The following is a 19,613-nucleotide window of genomic DNA, read 5'->3' on the forward strand; positions in this document are numbered from 1 at the left end:
ACTAGCATTTAATTATACTGAGTGACATGCAAATATATGCAAATAATGAATTTCTATAGGTAGATACACATTCCTGAGACTGACTTTATTTGAATATAACATGGAATCGAAAAAAGGGGTTTAAAACTTATCAACTCTGGTGTTTTATTTTTAAGTCACAAAATTGATGTTTGCTGACAGGTATACATATCTTTTTCATTTGAACTCACCCTCAATTACAAGACTTATATATCACTAAGAGTTTTTTGGAGAGAGAACAAAGAAACATTTCACTGGATGCATATTTTGATTATAAGGTAAATTCTGATTTCATAAACATTAAAATGTGGGGTGAAACCAACTTATAATTGAGAAATGATCTGCCTGCTTAGAAATACTGGTATTTAGTAGATAATAAAAATATGTACCATGAACATGATTCTACAACTCTAAAAAAATTTTGTAACTTGCTTTTATCACTTAATATATCATAGACTTTTGTTCAATTCAATATATATATATATAGATCTACCCAACTATAAGAACTGCTACTGATAAGTTTATTATATATGTGTACCATGTTGATTTGATCATTCTCTTATTAATATTGTTCAGTAGGTATTTTAAGCTTTTATTGCCATGGACTCCTTTGAGAATCTGTAGACCTTTTCCCAAAACCATTTTCAAAAATCCAAGATTTGTATACATTTTCAACGACTTCGTATTACCGCTGGGGTTCACCCCTAGACCCTTCCACCCTCTGGCCAGCCTAAGATCCTTAGAACCTCCACCTATGGCCAGCCCAAGATCCTTAGAGCCTCTAAACTCTGCAATTATTATCTGCCATAAAGAAACACACATGAAAACAATAATAAACTGTAAAACAGAGCTTTATTTTATGTTGAAATTAAGATATCTTAGTTCTAAACATTCCGACTGCAAAATTCTGAATACATTTATTGAATAAATGATATGTCATTTTTGAGGGTTCCTGCTTTGCTGAGCCTGAGCATGTGTTCAGTCTATCTATTCGTTAATATAAAAATAAACTTTATGTGTTAACTAGAAAGCAGAGTCAGTTGCTAAGTGAATTTCATATGAGACATACAAATCAGTACAGACTGCTATTCTAGGGTTTAACTTTCAAATTTTCATTTAGAGTGTCATGTATTTGAAGATATCATTAATAATAGGTAACATTTATTTGATGGTATTATAGCTAATAATAGCTAACATTTATGGAGAACTTGATATGTGTTAGACCCTTTACTAAATACTTTAAGTGCCTTGTCTTATTTGGTCTTCACAACATCCCCAGGAGGTGGGTGATTTTATCAACCTAATTTTACAAATGGAGGAACTGAATTTTATAGAGATGAAACAAGTTACCCAAAGTCAGACATCTAGAACATTCTGGAGCTGGGAAACAGACCTACTACCGCCATGTTTACGGCTTGCCCTCCAGTCATTATACAGATAGGAATTTTCAGATGACAACAATATCAACCTTTTTTTTTGAGATTTAGTTATCAAGTTAGCTGCTCTCCATATGGCCTTAACTTTGCAGATTAAAACAAAAATATGAACAGCATCAAAAAAGAAAAATAAATTCCAAAATTTATCTTCTTGCTTTTAAGTTCAGAGACCTTCAGAAGGAATATTCAGAAGACAGCAATTTACGTTTGAGGGATGTCAAATCTCTGAACTCTCAAACTAAATTTTGATGTTAGGAAAGGTGAAACTTCTGGAGGAGTACCACCCATTGGGAAGAGACAGAGACAGGTAGTGGGAACATGGTGGGCTAGCCTGAAGACCCTGCCTTGCATAGAGTGTCTCTCACCTCTGTGGGCCTTAGTTTACTTCCATAAAATGGCAGGCAGGGAGAAAATCCAATATCCACTCATAGTTCTCAAACTCATATCTCCTCCTACTTATCATTTCTTTTTCTTTTCTTTTTTTAGCCTACCATTTTACAGATAGTTTCTGACAGTTGGTCCTTCATCGCCAATCTCCACTCTGCTTCTCCCTTTCTTTTCTTCCACATTTGTTCAAGGCATTCTCAGGGATGTGTTAGGAAGACACCAGGCTGATTTCTGGCTCGCTTTTTCATTTGTTCTATCTACTCCCCTTGCTCAGAATGTCCTTTTTGCTCCATTCTTGCTATAAAAATCCTATCTATTCTTGTAAATCAGCTTAAGTCTAGTTAGGTCAACCCATTTGGGAGAAATATCTGTGTAGCTTCTGAGATATTGAAAGGAGAAATTTTAGCCCTTGTTGACCTCCCTTCTCTGGAGCTTGTAGAACACAATTAAGCTGAATTCTACTGAGTTTATTGCACTCCTGTTTCATATGTGATTGTCTTATTCCTAAGAAGATTACAAAATTTTTAAGCCAAGGCCATGTCTTGTTCTTATAACACCCACATAACATGGTTAGAAGTTACGACAGTCTCGCTCAATGAAGTATACGTGCCTGGCTATGTTTATTTTACACTGTCCATATTTTAGCTTTTATACCTTTATGTCTCCTATGAGAAGTTTGAAAAAGATCTCTCTGAATATACAACTCAGGAAATTTTAAGGAGTATGCTTTTTCTCTGAGTAAGTGTGTGTCCGTGTACATATATAAGTATATATAGGTTGAAAAGCCACTCATTCAAACAAACCTTTAATCTCCTTTGTATATTTGCAATATAACAAATGGTCTTCAGTTTTTTTTTTTCATGAAACCCATCTAAATTTCATTGTGCAAGGAGAAAAAGAAGACAAGGGGGACAACCATTCAGAAAGATTCTGAAAGATCAGTTTCAGAATTTTCACTTGAATTTCAGTGCTGGGTTTACTGCCCATTGGAAGAAGGGGTCCAGTTCCTAATGTGTATTTGTCTGCATCCCAGGAGTTTTTATTTACTTAAGCTGCTTTCTTTGCTAATGGTGATTCATTTAGCTTAATCCTTGTCAAACCACTGGAGATATAATTGAAATGTAAATTTTCTTCCTTTATTCCTCTTTTACCTGTGGGGAGAAAGGCTGGGAAAGGACAACATAGTTTCTCCCCAACACCTAATGCTGAAAACAAACAAGACAATAAGCTCCCCTCCCCCTTTTCCCCTTCCTTTCCTTCCTTTTCATGCCTTTCTTTCCATTCCGTTCCCTTCTTTTCCCTTCTCTTGTCTTCATTTTCTTTTCTTTATTTTATTAATAAGGCACACAGTCACATTTCTTGTATATTAAATAACTCAGATCAAAGAGATTAGGTAACAGTCTTTGGCATTTGATTTAAGCTCTCAGTGGCTTTTCCATTTCATGGAAACAGTAATACTTACAAGTTTACTGCACTTTGAGTAACCCTTGGCCCTTTGAACCTAAGGAAAAGGATCCCTGGATTAGGAGATGAGTTACTCTTATAGGTTACAACTTCTTATACTCTTATAGGTTGCCAACTTCAGCTTTGCCCATGTAAGGAAAAAAGAGGTACGTCCCAAGGCTGCCAGTCACTTATGATTTTTCAGGGTGTTCCCTGCTTAATGGCATTCAGCTGAAGAGTTAAAAAGGGAGGAAATCCAGCCTAGTGCTCCATGTGCAGCCACTGCTTCCTAGTAGGAGGGCATGGAAACCAAGGCAGGTAGGGGTGAGACCTTTACCTTTCTATAGCTCTAGAGCAATTCCTGCTCATCTGGGTGTTGCTCCAGAATATAATCTTAGGCGATGTAGGATCAGAATCAATGAGCCTTTCTTGAAATCTGGAGTCTTCTGGGATGAATTGTAACAGGGAAAAAAGGTATAAAATAAAACACTCTAGCCATCGAAGATATTGAATATGCCTGGTGCCAGGCGCTATAGTAGAGTCTGGGCAGACAGAGATAAATTAAATATAACCAAGGTATGCTCTCTCCAGAAACTCACAGCTCAGTGGATGGTGCCAGAACTGATGAATAGAAGACTGTCTAAAGAACTTCACAGAGGACATAATATTTGAGCTGGACCTCGAAGAATAGGCAGGAGTTTGCTAGGTGGAGAAAGAGGTGAAGGAAAATATTACAGCTTTAACTTTTCAAGTATGCACAATTCTCTGTATTTCCCTTTGTCTAACTTCCTAGGAAAGGTATTATTTTCTTTCTTGTCTTTTGAGCCAAAGCCCTCCTTGTTAAAGTGTGCTCCAAGGACACCTGCTCACCTGCTCAGAATCACATAGAATGCTTTTAATTAATTAATTTTTATTTATTTATTTATGTTTTTAGAGATAGGGTCTCGCTCTGCCACACAGGCTGGAGCACAGTGGTGCAATCATAGTTCACTGCAGCCTTGAAGTCTTGGGTTCAAGTGTTCCTCTTCTCTCAGCCTCTAGAGTAGCTGGGACTACAGGCATATGGCACCGCACCCGGCTAATTTTTTTTTTTTTTTTTTTTTTTTGTAGAGATGAGATCTTACTGTGTTGTTCAGCCTGGCCTCAAATTCCTGATGTTAAATGATCCTGCAGCCTTGGCCTCCCAAAGTGCTGGGATTATAGGCATGAGCCACTTTGCCTGACCGCCTAGGCTGTGTTTTAAAATGCAGAGGCTTGGGCCCTGTTGAAGACCAACTAAAATGGAATTTATAGGGGTTGGGCATAGGCATTTACAGAAACACAAAGGTGGTGAGAGGTTTAAGCTATTTCCATTTTTTAAAGCTATTGTCATATTGAAATTGAGGAAATGCCACCAACAGAGGAAACAAAACTGACTTTTAATATGCTTATATTTATTGAACTCATATATTTATTGAATGATAGTATATGGAATTTCAGTTGGTGATAGTTCAAAGTTAACATTCGAGGCCTTTTGTAAAAGTAAGATCCTGGGGCAGAAGGTACACTAAATGTCTGCTCCTCTTCCCCATTGGCCCTGTTAGTAAATTCCACAAAAGTACTGTCTCAGTCCTTTCAGGCTACCAAACCACAATGCCACAAACTGGGGGCTTATAAATGCATAAATTAATTTCTCACAGTTTGGGAGGATGGGAAGTCCAAGATCAAGGTGCCAGCATATTTGATGTTTGGTGAAGACCTACTGACTGGTTCATAGAGGGCTGCCTTCTCACTGCACCCTCAGATGGTAGAAGGAACTAATGAGCTCCTTTGGGCCTCTTTTATAAAGTCACTAATCCCTTTCATGAGAACTCTGCCTCCCATAGGCCCTACCTCCCAGTTCTATCACCTTGAGGGCCAGGATTTCCCCATATGAGTATAGGGGGTGGATATAAACTATCTGACCATAACAGGTGTCCTGTGCAGCTTATCAAATACTAATCTGCAGACCCACATTTGGGACTTGCTGTCTAGCTGCCTACTCTGAGTACACAGAGGGCACTGAGGCTCAGAAGGTTCAGAAAGTTGCCACTCCCTTATTTTTCAAATGAGAAAAGACTGACGATGCAGTCATACCCAATACATACTTACTGCATCGGAAATTATATTTCTCCAGGTGCCTACTGTGCCCTGTCTCTATAGGACTGATTATAAATGGAACAGCCTCCCAGAATGTTTCTCACAGTTTAGGTTACAAGTTCTGTTAATTATAAACACTTCAGAATGTTTTCTGTAGAATCATTTCCACTCAACACTTGTCAGATAGTGGCATGAAGTGGTAGGAACTCTTCAGTGGAGCCAAATTGTCCTAAGTAGGTCATCATTAACCCTCTCTTTTGAAGAGAATGGCCATATCAGTCATGAATTAAAGTCACAGACAGATTGAAAGGGGAGTTTTGGGGATTTTTACATTGCACTGCCATTGCTTCTTATTATACTAATAAGTTTGCTGTGTGTGGTATCACAGTAAGTTATAACTGCTTTTTAATCCATTACATGCAATTTTCATGCTTCTATCTCTAGAACAATGATTTCAAGTGGGGGCAATATGGCCCCTCCAACACTTGGCAGTATCTGGAGACATTTTTGGTTGTCATAACTGGGGATGGGGTGCTATTAGCATCTAGTAGGCAGAAGCCAGGGATGCGGCTAACCATGCTACCTTGCACCTTACAACCTCCAATGACAAAGAATTGTTTGGCCCCAAATGTCAATAGGGCCGAAGCTAAAAAAACCCTGATATAGAATCAGGATTCTTTATCTAGGGGTCTTATTCTAGAGTCTAGAAGTCAATGGATGTGCCCCTCCGAAAACTTGTGCAAAGCCTTGTGTAAATGTGCATTGTCTGGTAGAGAAGATCTGTGATTTTAATTGGATTCTCAAATTCCTCAAAGGTGACAAATCACAAAACTTCTGTCCTTGTCCTGGTCCATACCCAGAATGTCTTCCCCATTGATTTTTGGAATCATATCCCTTACCTTCAATGAAAACCTAGTTAGCATTACTGTGTAAATGTGAACAGATAAAAAGCGTGACCATCATTCTTTTTTTTTAAATTATACTTTAAGTTCTGGGATACATGTACAGAATGTGCAGGTTTGTTACGTAGGTATACACGTGCCATGGTGGTTTGCTGCACCCATCAACCCGTCATCTACATTAGGTATTTTGGTATTTCTCCTAATGCTATCCCTCCCCTAGCCTCCCACCCCACAAAACGGGCCCCAGTGTGTGATGTTCCCTGCCCTGTGTCCATGTGTTCTCATTTTTCAACTTCCACTTATGAGTGAGAACATGCGGTGTTTGATTTTCTGTTCCTGTGTTAGTTTGCTGAGAATGATGGCTTCCAGCTTCATCCATGTCCCTGCAAAAGACATGAATTCATCCCTTTTTTTTTTTTTTGAGATGGAATCTTGCTCTGTTGCCCAGGCTGGAGTGCAATGGGGTGATCTCAGCTTACTGCAACCTCCGCCTCCCGGGTTCAAGCGATTCTTCTGCCTCAGCCTCCCAAGTAGCTGGGACTACAGGTGCACGCCACCACGCCCAGCTAATTTTTGTATTTTTAGTAGAGATGGGCTTTCACCATATTGGCCAGGCTGGTCTCAAACTCCTGAGCTCGTGATCCACCCACCTTTGCCTCCCAAAGTGCTGGGATTACAGGCGTGAGCCACAGTACCCAGCCAAACTCATCCTTTTTTATGGCTGCATAGTATTCCATGGTATATATGTGCCACATTTTTTTATCCAGTACCATTGATGGGCATTTGGGTTGGTTCCAACTCTTTGCTATTGTGAACATGGCTGCAATAAACACATGTGTACCTCTGTCTTTTTTTTTTTTTTGGAAGTTTATTATTATTATTATTATTATACTTTAAGTTTTAGGGTACATGTGCACAATGTGCAGGTTAGTTACATATGTATACATGTGCCATGCTGGTGCGCTGCACCCACTAACTTGTCGTCTAGCATTAGGTATATCTCCCAATGCTATCCCTCCCCGCTCCCCCCACCCCACAACAGTCCCCAGAGTGTGATGTTCCCTTTCCTGTGTCCATGTGTTCTCATTGTTCAATTCCCACCTATGAGTGAGAATCTGTGGTGTTTGGTTTTTTGTTCTTGCGATAGTTTACTGAGAATGATGATTTCCAATTTCATCCATGTCCCTACAAAGAACATGAACACCTCTGTCTTTATAGTAGAATGATTTATAATCATTTGGGTGTATACCTAGTAATGGGATTGCTGGGTCAAATGGTATTTCTGGTTCTAGATTGTTGGGGATGTTATAAGATAGACAGTGTTTTTGTGGAAATATTTAACCTCTTGTGGTCTTCCACAAAAAGACCGTCTATCTTATAACAACCGCTTTCACTCTTAACTGTGTCCTGGTCCTGGTTTGAATGATAAGTTGCAAAGTAACGATTCAGATGTATTATGTCCACTTCAAGTCTCCATGATTTCAGGAATTCCTCACTGCTGAGGCATAAACTGTGTGTTTCAAAAATAAATCCATGCATGAAAATATACAAATATACAGAACCCCTTCGTTGCTTACTACCACCACCTCAGGCTATGCAATCCTTTTGGGGTATAGGAGGAGAAAAGACTGTATGACAAGTGCCACAATTATGTTAAATATTTTACTCAGGATATCTTTATGTACTAAAAACAGATAACATTTAGAAATCTCATTATGGATACAAAACACTTGCCAAATTAGGGTGTGTTCTCATCACAATCTGTGGCCTATATAGCTAAAAAAGTCCCATAAAATATTCAAAATGTATGTAAAGTCTGGTCCCAAGAGAGTCACGTTTTATATATTTTACTTTGTTGTTATGAGGCTGGTGTTATTTTGTGTGTGTGTGTGTGTGTGTGTGATATATTTATCTAGCACTTGTTTCTGGGAAAGTCACTTAACATTTCTCCAAATCCAGGAAAATAATTCTGTAAAATGTGGTAACTGTAATCAGTTTACTCTAAAGTGCCTTCCAATCTAGAATTCCATGCTTGTTCATTAATTCATCCATTCACTCATTCACTCATTGATCTCTTCAAACTAATAGAGCAACTGCTCTCATGTAGGTTCACTGCATGGCACTGTAGGTACAGAAATGAGAATTACCCTTTTAGACCCCAAGAATTTCAGGGCCCAGTAGGCAAAGTTGATATCCAGGTTGCCATGGGTGTATGGAGCTGAATCCCTAGCATAGCTGGAGGAAAAAGAGAAGATAGGTGATTCAGATATGGAGAGGAAGATATGTTCATTTACTATTTGAATATAATTCAGTAACGAATTCCTCTGGAAAGGCGATAGATCCTCCTCTAGATATAAACTCTGTTCTGGCAGGAAATCACCTCTTCCCTTTGGATCTCTGGTATTAAGAGTGGTAGAGTGGGGTGACTAATGACAGAGGCTTTGCTATTAGCTCTGGGTTTGAATCTCAGCTTTAGGGCTTACTATAACATTTTAGGCAAGAACGATCACTACCTTGAGGTTCTAAGTTTCCTCATCTGTGGACTGGGAATAGTAATATAATTATTGGTAATTATTTTAAAGGGTTATTTAAATTGACTGAAGAAAATGATGTGTGAAAATCACCTGGCACCTAATAAGTACTCCTTAAAAGTTAGTTTAGGGTGTTGGTGGATGTGGTTGTCATAATTGAAAGAGCATAGGCAGTACAGTCTGACACACTTGAGCTGAAACCCAAGCCCTGCCACTGGCTAGGGGTATGATAGCAGGCAAATGACTTCATCAGCCCAGCCTCAGCTTCCTTATCAGTGTAATGAGAATAATAATACACACCACAGAGAGTTCTTGCAATGATTTAAGAAGATGGTGTATGTAAAGTGATTGGCACATAATAACAGCTACTTTGGAAGTCATTTCTCTTTCCCTAAGTTCTTTCCATTTGTTTTATGTTGTTCCTCCACTGAAAACTTCTATACGGCCTCTCATTTGGCCACTCATTTGTTCATTGAAGAAAATGGTTTTATATGCCAGGCACGGTGGCTCATGCCTGTAATCCCAGCACTTCAGGAGGCAGATCACTTGAGGTCAGGAGTTCGAGACCAGCCTGGCCAACACAGTGAAACCCAATCCCTACTAAAAATACAAAAATTAGCCAGACATGGTGGCAGGCACCTGTAATCCCAGTTACTCTGGAGGCTGAGGCATGAGAATCATTTGAACCTGGGATATAGAGGCTGCAGTGAGCCAAGATCGCGCCACTGCACTCCAGACTGGGTGACAGAGGGGGATTCCGTCTCAATTTTTTTTAAAGTGTTTTTTTTTGTGTGTGTGTGTGTGTGCTAAAGTGAATCCATATCTCAAAGGCAGTCTTCAGGGAGGCAAGGACCAATATTGTATCTGATTTATCTCATCACCGTCCTTCTGCTTATGGTGGCCCCATTTTAGTGACTGGAGCTCTCTAACCAGGCACAGATGCTCTCTGCACCTGCCTCTTGCCGTTTTTTTTTGTGACAGATTCTCCCCTAGGATATGAATACATGATAAGTTCAAATGATCTCTGCTCCAGGAACATCAGAGTCAAACTGGAAAGGAGGGAGTTTTCAGGGAGAACAATTGCCTCTGGAGAGGATGGGTGCTGGAGTGTAGGAAATTGGTGCTAAATCGCCTAGTCTCATTTCATTCTCATCTCACATGTGTATGTCAGGATCTGTGTCCCCAGTGTGACACCTCCCAGAGATCAACAGTTACTGCTGGGACAGCCACTGTCTTTTCCCTTGTCTTCTGCCTCTTTGAACCTCTTTCCTGGCATACATTCCCTGCAACTAGTTGTACTGCTGTTATGATAAATGTGCTATCTATTGTTCTCAAATTTTGGGTGTAGTCAAGGTGTAATGCGGGTTGATGGGCTTTATTTAGTTTGGTGGTGACATATTTATTTTATTCAATTCAGATTTTTTTGTGTAATTTAGTTCTATAGTTAAAGGGACTTTTTAATGTTTGTTAGATGGTTGCATTCTTAAGTCCTTTGTTCTCAGACATTTGATTTCCTCTGGTCACTTTTGGAATGAAAATAATATCCTAAAAACATAAGCAACAAAATCATGGTCCAAACCAAATTCAAGCCCCTTCTATGCTTTTGAATCCAGGCATTTTGCATGCAATGACTAGGTGAAGGTACGGCTCTGGTGGCACGGTCAAGCTTCTGCACCTGCAATTCTTGAATCTAAGCCACAATTGCTGATGTTCCACTGGAAAGGACACACGCTAGAAAGGAGTGTTAGAAAAAAAAGTTACTTTTCATTTTTTTGTTTTCTCTCTACCTCAGTGAGTGTACTTGGATGAACTGAAAATAGGTGGGCAATGCTGAACATATATTGTAGTCCACTGAGTTCCAGAAAGCTGAACAGAACAACAAGCGAGCATGACTCCACAGGTTATCACATCGAAGTAGATCCAATCGCATTTTATCGTACTAGATTCTGAAAAATAAAGTGGGACTTATTAATGTGTAACTACATAGTCATTACATATTTGTGCTCTGTAGCATACATAATTAGAGTTATACTGACTGTTTAATTTATGGTTGGTAGGCACAGTTAAGGCTGTTCAGATAACCATGTACTGCAATTATGTAGTAATTGCTATTCTTTGAGTAAAAGTAGTAACCAATAAAGTGAAAACTGGCAAGTAATTGCCTTATAATTATTTTGGGAAAGGAATTGTTCCAAGTAAAACAACAGAAGATAAACAGATGAATCTTTCATTTGATAGGTGATGCTAGCTAGTTATCAGAAGCTCTGCAGTCATATTAAGACAGGTTCCATGCTATTTTTTTTCTGTTCTTTTTTTACTTTAAGCAATCTGGGTAGTAGGTTGATTTCATAGAACCTAAATGAATCCTACTTATGGCTGTTTTAGTAATTATCATTAGAGATTGCTTTCAAAATGGGGTGCAAGTTAATACAGAGCATAGCAAATCCTCATTTTTTTTTTTTTTTGCTTTTATATCTCTCTTATTTCTTTGATGACAAGTTACCATTGCTACAAGCAGAGAAGTGAGCTTATCTGTCCTGGAAGCCTTTCAATTTGTTATTTTTAATAATTTCCAGGACAACTCTTTTTATACTTAAACTTTCTTGTTGTGAGGTATTCTTTCTAGAAGAGGGCTTAAAAGATTTCCCTTGGAGATATTCTGATTTGCCATAGCTAATATTTTATTTTGTACTGGAGTGGGTTTGGTAGAAAAAGATAATTCATTTATACAGTCAAGTCCTCTAAACGGTCTTACGTTATACAATTGTGAAACTTATTTAAATAATATTTATTTATTTATTCAATCACTCTTCTAATTAGATCAATAGGGAACTTTTTGTTCTCAAGTTAGTAAAAGAGAGAGAGAAAGAGAGAGAGACAGTTGTAAACTAATTAAGCACATGTTGCTTGAACATTTTTTCTTACTTGCTTCCTATTCCCATTTGAAATTCAGGTAACCTAATTACATGCATCTTCAGGAACAAAACCAATAGGGATCAATACTCTTTATTTGTTGCTTGAGGTTACTTTAGCCTGTTGTTTTCTTGAGAAATCCTTGTGTTTCAGGTAATGGAAAAGGCAGTGGGATGTGAATAGCAATTAGACAGAATGCTGAATTTTCTCATGATTCAAATGAATGTGCCAAGTTGCAATCAATGGACAACTCAGTAAAGGATTAGAGTTTGTGGAGCAGGTGAAGGTATATTAGAGAACTTATTTATTTATTATTTGTTATAAAGACCTTAGCCTATCTGTGTGTACCAAGTTGAACAATTTTCAGATTTACTATTAAGTAGAAAAGACTGGTGAAGAAATGTGTGACTATTATTCTGCCATTGGTGTAAAAATTGTGTGCTATTTATTTATGCTTGTTTATATAAACATTAGTGCTAGAAAGATACTCAAGAAACTGGTAGCAAAGTTTGCCCTTGGGAGGAGATCATGGGGTTGAGATGGGAGGAGATACACTTTTTAATGTTTTATTTATTTACTTTTTACATTTGCATATTTTGCCTCCTTGGAATGTACACTCATACATGTGTACATATTTACCTAGATTAGAAGATTACCTGATACCAAGAAATGCTCAGTGAAAATGTGTTATTATGGTTGCTGTTAGTCATCAAAAAGCTGGCCTATGACAAAAACTATGATAACACCTGCAATCTCAAGTACACTGTCAAAGATATGCCTGCTAGAAATTACTGGTGCTCTGAAAACTCCTCTTCAGAGTCTTGTTGATCTGTGGATCCCAAAGAGGGATGTAAGGATATTAAATAGCCAGCCACTGATGTTTGCACCATACATTACATAAGCAAGCCTTTTCTCCCCTGACATCCTTTGCTATCATTTTTTGCTGTAAAGACAGCATAAAGTTGTGATCAGTTCCCATCAATTCCAATAACTTTTCTAAGATAGTGAATTGGAAGAGTAAGGAATTTGGAATTCCAAAACCTGGAGTAATGACCCAGCTCAGCCATTTGCTAACTCTATGTTTGCAGGCAATCTATGAAGCTTCAAGATGCTGCTATGCCTGTGACCCTCTTCTACGGAGCCCTGAGGTGGTCTTTTAAGCATAATCCCTGGGGTCTGAACTATGTGTCCAGAAAAAAACAATACTGCTATCTTAGTCACAAATGACCAAGTAGGCGTGGAAACCAAGATCAGCCATATATGAGCTGGCTGTGAAGGAAACCAATCACCTCAAAGGCTACTCAACAAAAGTCGGTGGCATAATAGGGCCACTCAGATGGATGATGCCGATCAGATCCAATCAGACTCTCACTTGTAGGAAGTGGAATTGTTCACAAAATGTGCAGAGAGAGTGGATCCTTTTAGCCCTGGCCATATTGAGCAGAAATCTGAGAAAACCACTTTGGCAATGTCTAGCTGGCTCATGGCCTCTGCCTCCCTAAGAGGCAGGGCTATTAGAGGAGGGGTCAGCTCATGACCCCTGCCTCCCTAAGAGGAGGGCTATTAGCCCAGAATCAGGAGCCCAATCACAGTTCCTTACCCACATTCACACACACTCTTGGACCCAGCAATCCTGTCTATCCTGTGTGGCCTTGCCTCACTGGTCATAGCTGATGAGACCAGTAATAGATAGCCGACTTAAATTCCCTACCTTGAATTTAGAATTAGCCACTTGAACTTCAGACAGGTAAATTATGGATTTGGGGGAAGGGTGGGTGTAGAGCTGTGCAAACAAGCAGGCTGGCCAAGAGCAAAGAATGAAGCAGGTTTGGAAAGAGTGAAGCAGGAGTGGTGGCATGGATTTCGGAGGCTTTCTCATTCTTGGTTCCAGTTTCTAGATATGGGTTATGTGAGATTCCTTTGTACCCTTAACATTGTACGTTAAAATAGTTTTTCTTTTTCTTTTTAACTTATATTTTATTAAGGGAATTTCCATGATTTACAACCAAGAGAACCATGAATAAGAGATTTATCTTTCTATGCCTCTCAGTTTCAGAAATACTGAGACCTGGAGTAAGATTGTGTGTCCCCAAGGAGGTCACAACTTATAGCTCCACTATTTCTTGCCAAATATCCCACTCAGGAGAGTAATCAGTATCTTTCCCCCCATACTCTAGAATTGTTTTATTTTTAATTCTTTCATTTATTTTTTTTTTCTTTTTCAACTTTTATTTCAGAATCAGGGGATTCATGTGCAGATTTGTTACAAAGATACATTGTGGGATGTTGAAGTTTGGGGTTTTTCAGCCCTTGCTTCCCTCCTTCTCTCCCTCATCTAGTAGCCCCAGTGTTTATTGTTTCCAACTTTTTGTCCATGAGTACCTGATGTTTAGTTCCCAATTATAATTGAGAACATGCAGTATTCGGTTTTCTGTTCTTGCCTTAAATTCTGAAATATTAAACTCTTCTGATACATTCTAACATCTGTAGAATGGGAATAATAATGCTAACTCCCCCACTCAGGAGCTATTATAAAGATTTTAAAAAGGGATCGTTATTCTGTTTTTGAACTCCTGTGTGTTCTCAGCAGTCAGAGTAAGTAAGTTGCACTCCTTTGTAGAGGAGCCCGTGAACAATAATTAAGCGAGAGTAACTCCTGCATATGATAAGCATAATTTTGGTCCCTTTGACCTTTGTACCTGGTGTTACACTCATAAATATGTTACATTACATGACAGAAGGGAATTTGCAGGTGAAATTAAAATTATTAGTCAGTTGACCTTAAAACAGGAAGATAATTCTGGATTATCTAGATAGGCCCAGCATAATTACATAAGCCCTTAAAAGCAGGAGAGAAAGTCAGAGAGGTGGGAGTCAGAAAAATCTGAAGGGTGAGAAGGACTCAGCGCAACATTGCTGGTTTCAGGATGGAGAGAGACATGGGAGAAGGAATGTGGGTGGTATTTAGGAGCAGATTGTGGCCCTTGATTGACAGCCAGCAAGGAAACAGGAAACTCAGACCAGTAGCCACAAGAAGTAGAATTCTGCTAATTATCTAAATGAACTTGGAATCAAGTTGTCTCCCAAAACCTTTAGATAAAAAAGCCCAGCCCAGACAACACCTTCATTTTGACCTTCTGAGACTCAGAGTAGAGAACCCAGCTAAGCTACACTGGACCTGGAGTTCTGACCCATGAAAACTAGGAGCTAATAACTGGGTGTTGTTTTAAGTCAGTGAGTTTCTGGTAATTAGTTACTGCAGGGATAGGAAACTAATACACTGTCCTAGGCATAGTGCCAAGTCCTTTACAGTCATTCCACTGTAATCATCAAGAGGCCTTAGGAAGTACGGAGGTCTGTATCAGTTAGAAAGGAGGAAATCAAGGCTCAGATACGCTAATTCGTTCAAAATAATAGAGTTTAGTAATTGGCAAAGCCAGAACTCGAACCCAGATTTATCTGTAAGAGGCTCAAACCAATGTTGTTTACCAAATAAGGTGTCAAATTTTGGCCAACTGAAAATGAGGACTGCCTCATCATCCTGGTGAGTCTCATGAACCATTATGCCAGGTATATAATTCATCTTATCTCCTTTCTGCTTGCTTTGTGTGAGAGAGAAAAGGAGCCAGACAGCAGCTGCTCTGCACCTGCAGAAAGTGGCTGCACTGCCCCATAGGACCGATTTAGCCTCAGTCAGCCCGTCACAGCCTGGCTCCCATTCCCTTGGCAACCTGAGCTCTGTGTCACAGTCAAGGCTCTGAAGCATGAAATGGGGTTTTGTACTGAAGCCTGAGAGACATGGTGCATGTAGCCTGGTTTGGCTATTCACCCTCTACTGTTTGTTTTTAGAGATGAAATAGCACAGGCATGGAAAAGGTCTCCCAGGTCCTCTGTATGAGATGGCAGCCAGCGGTGGAGGCAGGAATACAAATAAGATGAAGTAGGGCGGCTCTCTGAACCCCAACCTGTAGTCAACACGTAATATGCAGTGGTCATTCTTGTTATTATTGCATCCCTATTACTATATGATTATTTAAGGGGCATGGAGACAGCTCTCTGACTCCAGAATGGATTGAGTCACAATTAAGGAATCTTTCCATTCTTTAAGACTAGTGTCCTATAAAAATTTGTTTTTTTACCTTCATCATTGATCTCTTGACACCTCTGAAATACACATTGTTATAAGGAAATAGCAAGTAGTTTAAAAGATGTTAGGGATTTTCATTCAATCTAAATCTAATCTCCTTAGTAAGAAGAATTTGTGATTCATGCTTTAATACAGTATTTCCCAGGTGTAAAATGAGTACCATTGAAGGAAGTGTATGTGAGATGATTTTAAGTGATTCATGGGTGAACATATAATTTTAATAGTTATGTATTTTTAATAGGACTTATAAGAAAACATATGTAGTATATTAAGTGCATGATTTCTAATGAGGCTAAAGTTGGTAGGAGGTAAAAAATAATGTGTCAATGAAAAAGAAAATAGTAAGTAGATAATGATCTACTTAATGTTAATATTAAGATACTTAACACTAAGTATATCATAGTAACATATGGGGGTACAAAGATAGGGAGAGAATATGAAGGCAGTTTGTGGGTGCTGGGAATCTGGGAATCTCTGCTTTAATGTGACTTCTCAGTTCATCAGATCGTTTCCAAAGAGGACATTAGAATAAGAGTAGAGAGAGGATCCTGATCCCCTGAGGAATAAAATGAGTACCGGTAGCTGTGAATGTGGCAGCTAAGGAGGGGGTAGAAGGGGTAGAAAGTATAAAAAGCTCCTGACAGAGAAGCTTGCGATCATTTGGATCAAGCGTGGCTGCCTTCAAAGTTTTTCCTAGTTCTACCTAGACTGAAGGATAAATGAGTATGATTTCTGTTGGCCTAAAAGAGTGACTATGGTTTCCAAAATAGCTTTGCCTGAAAGCAGACTGTGCACTGAGAGATTCCTTTATTTATTTTTTGATGGCAGAATTTACTTTGGCTCCACCTGAAAGAACAATACTCTTTACACAATGTTGGTGCCAGAAGGGACCGGATCAACTTCATCATTTTACAGATGAGAATCTTGGAGCATGGAAAAGTTAAATGATTTTTCCAAGGTCTCACAGATAACTAATGCCAAGGCACATAGCAGTTGTTTATAAAGGAAAGAATCTGCTACTAATCTTTAGGCATATATTTAGGGAAAAGGTGTTGCAAAGATTTTTATTTGTGGGAATATAAATTGCTTTTATGCAGCAATAAGGATCTGGGTGAGCTGGCTAATGACCTGTAACCACTCCCTTGCTTGCTGGAGTCACTTCCATTGTATTTCAGAAACAATATCTTTTCAAGAAAATACAGAGTTGCTTAAAAGCTATAGGGGATTCCATTACTCCATTAACCATCAATCACAGTCCTAATATTAGGTTGGTGCAAAAGTTATTGCCGTTTTTTGTTTTTTTTGTTTTTTTGAGACGGAGTCTCGCTCTGTCGCCCAGGCTGGAGTGCAGTGGCGCGATCTCGGCTCACTGCAAGCTCCGCCTCCCGGGTTCACGCCATTCTCCTGCCTCAGCCTCCCGAGTAGCTGGGACTACAGGCGCCCGCTACCACGCCCGGCTAATTTTTTGTATTTTTAGTAGAGACGGGGTTTCACCGTGTTAGCCAGGATGGTCTCGATCTCCTGACCTCGTGATCCGCCCGCCTCGGCCTCCCAAAGTGCTGGGATTACAGGCGTGAGCCACCGCGCCCGGCCGTTATTGCCGTTTTTACCATTAAAGTAATGGCAAAAACCACATTACTTTTGCACCAACCTATAATAAAAATGAGACCAGTCCATTTCCTCATGGATGCCATCATTTCAGAAACAAAGATGGAGATAATTCTGTTGGAGTTAAGTCTCTGGTTCTGGCTACTCCCACACCTCTCCCTTTTGTTTGGTGACATGAACTTCTAAGTTCTCCCTTTAAAGTCTAAGATCTAAGTTTGGGTGGTTTTTGCCACCTGAAATCCAGAATTCCTGCCTCACTCTGCTTCAACAAAGATGGGCGTACTAACCTTATATCTATTCTTCCCTTTATCTAAATTCTTTATATATTGTACTTTCATTTTAGGTTTTTGAGATCTTTCTGGAAATGCACTTTTTTCAAGTATAATTTGGGAAATAATGATTTTAACGGTCTATCATAAAGGAAATTGTCCCTGTTTGGTCATTTCTACCATGATGGAGAGGCAGGTCATTCAAGACTGTTTTGGGATTTGAGAGCCAAACATTAACTTACGGTGAAACTTTGCCCAAATGACAACCTCTCAGAGCTTCTGTGTCTCTCTTGTAAGATGAGTATGTATTATCTGTTTCTCACACATTCCCACCAGGGAAGACTTCAAAATGTTCCACGTTCCTGGACACCATGCACAACGACAAGAAGCAGCTGATTCTGTATATCACTAAGTAGAAATGATTAATGAATGCCATTGCAATTGAAGACATTATCTTTAGCTTAGGTTCTGTGGCACTGATGTTCATGGAAAAACTCTAAGAAAATTAACACTGTGGTGAGGGCTTGAAATTCATCTTGGATGCTGTCTTTTTAATTTAGATCTAAGAAATACTTGATCAAAAACACTTCTGTTCCTTTCTCCTGTTATGCCATTTATGGGATAGCTGCTGGGTAAGAGCTGCAACTTACTATTAATGAATAATTAACATTCTACTTAATAACCTGTAGCCTTCTCCTGCCTCTTCTCCCTCTAGCTGTCAGTGGGTTCTCAACCTTATGCTCTGTTTAACCACACCCCTTCTCAATTTTTTACTCTGTTATCAAAGCAAGAAGGAATAAAGAATAGGGGATTGGACATGTCTATCTCCTTGACAGGTTAAGGATTAGGCCAGTCTTACATGTTGGACACAAACAGGAAGGGTTGGGAGGTTGCTCATTCATTCAGTTGCTGCAGTGTTGAGATTAAAATCCTGGAGTTAGACTGTTTCAGTTTATATGCAATTTCTAAATGAGTGAATTTGGAAAATTTGTGTAACCCCTCTGTGCTTCATTTTTTTTTGTCTACAAATGTGAATAACAGTGGTACCCATCTTATAAAAGTTTTGTAAGGATTCAGTTAGAAAATGTATACCCTATGGTGGTTTCAGAGTAAGCTTCCAATAAAAGTTGGCTATTCATTCATTTATTTGTTAATTCATTTAGCAACAACTTATTAATTGCCTATTTATGCCAGTCACTGTACGAAGGAGGATGCAAACATATACGGAAGATAGTGTTTTCTTTAGAGGCTCATCATTTGGATAAGGGTGGGACTGCCAATTCCATAAGCTGGTAATCATAATATAATGGTGGATGTTTTTGTTCACAGCTATACCATGATATGTTACAAGGTTCCATGAGAGTTTAGGGAAGAAGCCTGATTCAGCCAAGTCTTTACAGAGGAGGCAACTCCTCACCTGTGCCAAATCCTGAAGGGTGAAGAGGTACTGACTGGACAAGGTGGATATGCCAGGCAGAGAAACTGTATGTCTAAAGGCTTGGCGATGGGAGGCAAGGTCTGTGTGATTATAACAGTTGAATGTATGAGACCTGGCCAGGGAGTAGTAAGAAAAACAAGACAGAAATATGGAAATGCCAGGTAATGAAATACCATGGCAGGCCCTTTGGAGGGCTGTTAGCCCAGAATCAGGAGCCTGTGAAGAGCTGTAAGAGTAGAAGGGTGACAGCTTTATTTCATTTTTTTGCCACTGAAGAGAGGAGTTGGGCAAATATAGTATAGAGCCAATGAACCCAGTTAGAAGGGTTATAATAATCTGGGGTAGTCTAAACTTACTAATAATGAGAACAGAGGACAAGGGACAGATTTAAGAAAAATTGAAG

The 19,613-nt window shown here is 39.2% G+C and overlaps 1 protein-coding gene and 1 long non-coding RNA gene across 4 annotated transcripts in view; both read left to right on the plus strand.

Annotated features, from left to right (window-relative positions):
* KCTD16 (potassium channel tetramerization domain containing 16) overlaps positions 1 to 19,613 on the plus strand; it is a 307,662-nt gene that overhangs the window by 182,180 nt on the left and 105,869 nt on the right. The window lies entirely within an intron of this gene.
* The window catches only part of LOC134810113 (uncharacterized), a 32,774-nt gene that overhangs the window by 865 nt on the left and 12,296 nt on the right, over positions 1 to 19,613 (plus strand). The window lies entirely within an intron of this gene.

This window comes from Pan troglodytes, chromosome 4 (genome assembly GCF_028858775.2).
Source record: "Pan troglodytes isolate AG18354 chromosome 4, NHGRI_mPanTro3-v2.0_pri, whole genome shotgun sequence".
In the NCBI taxonomy this organism is placed as follows: Eukaryota; Metazoa; Chordata; class Mammalia; order Primates; family Hominidae; genus Pan; species Pan troglodytes.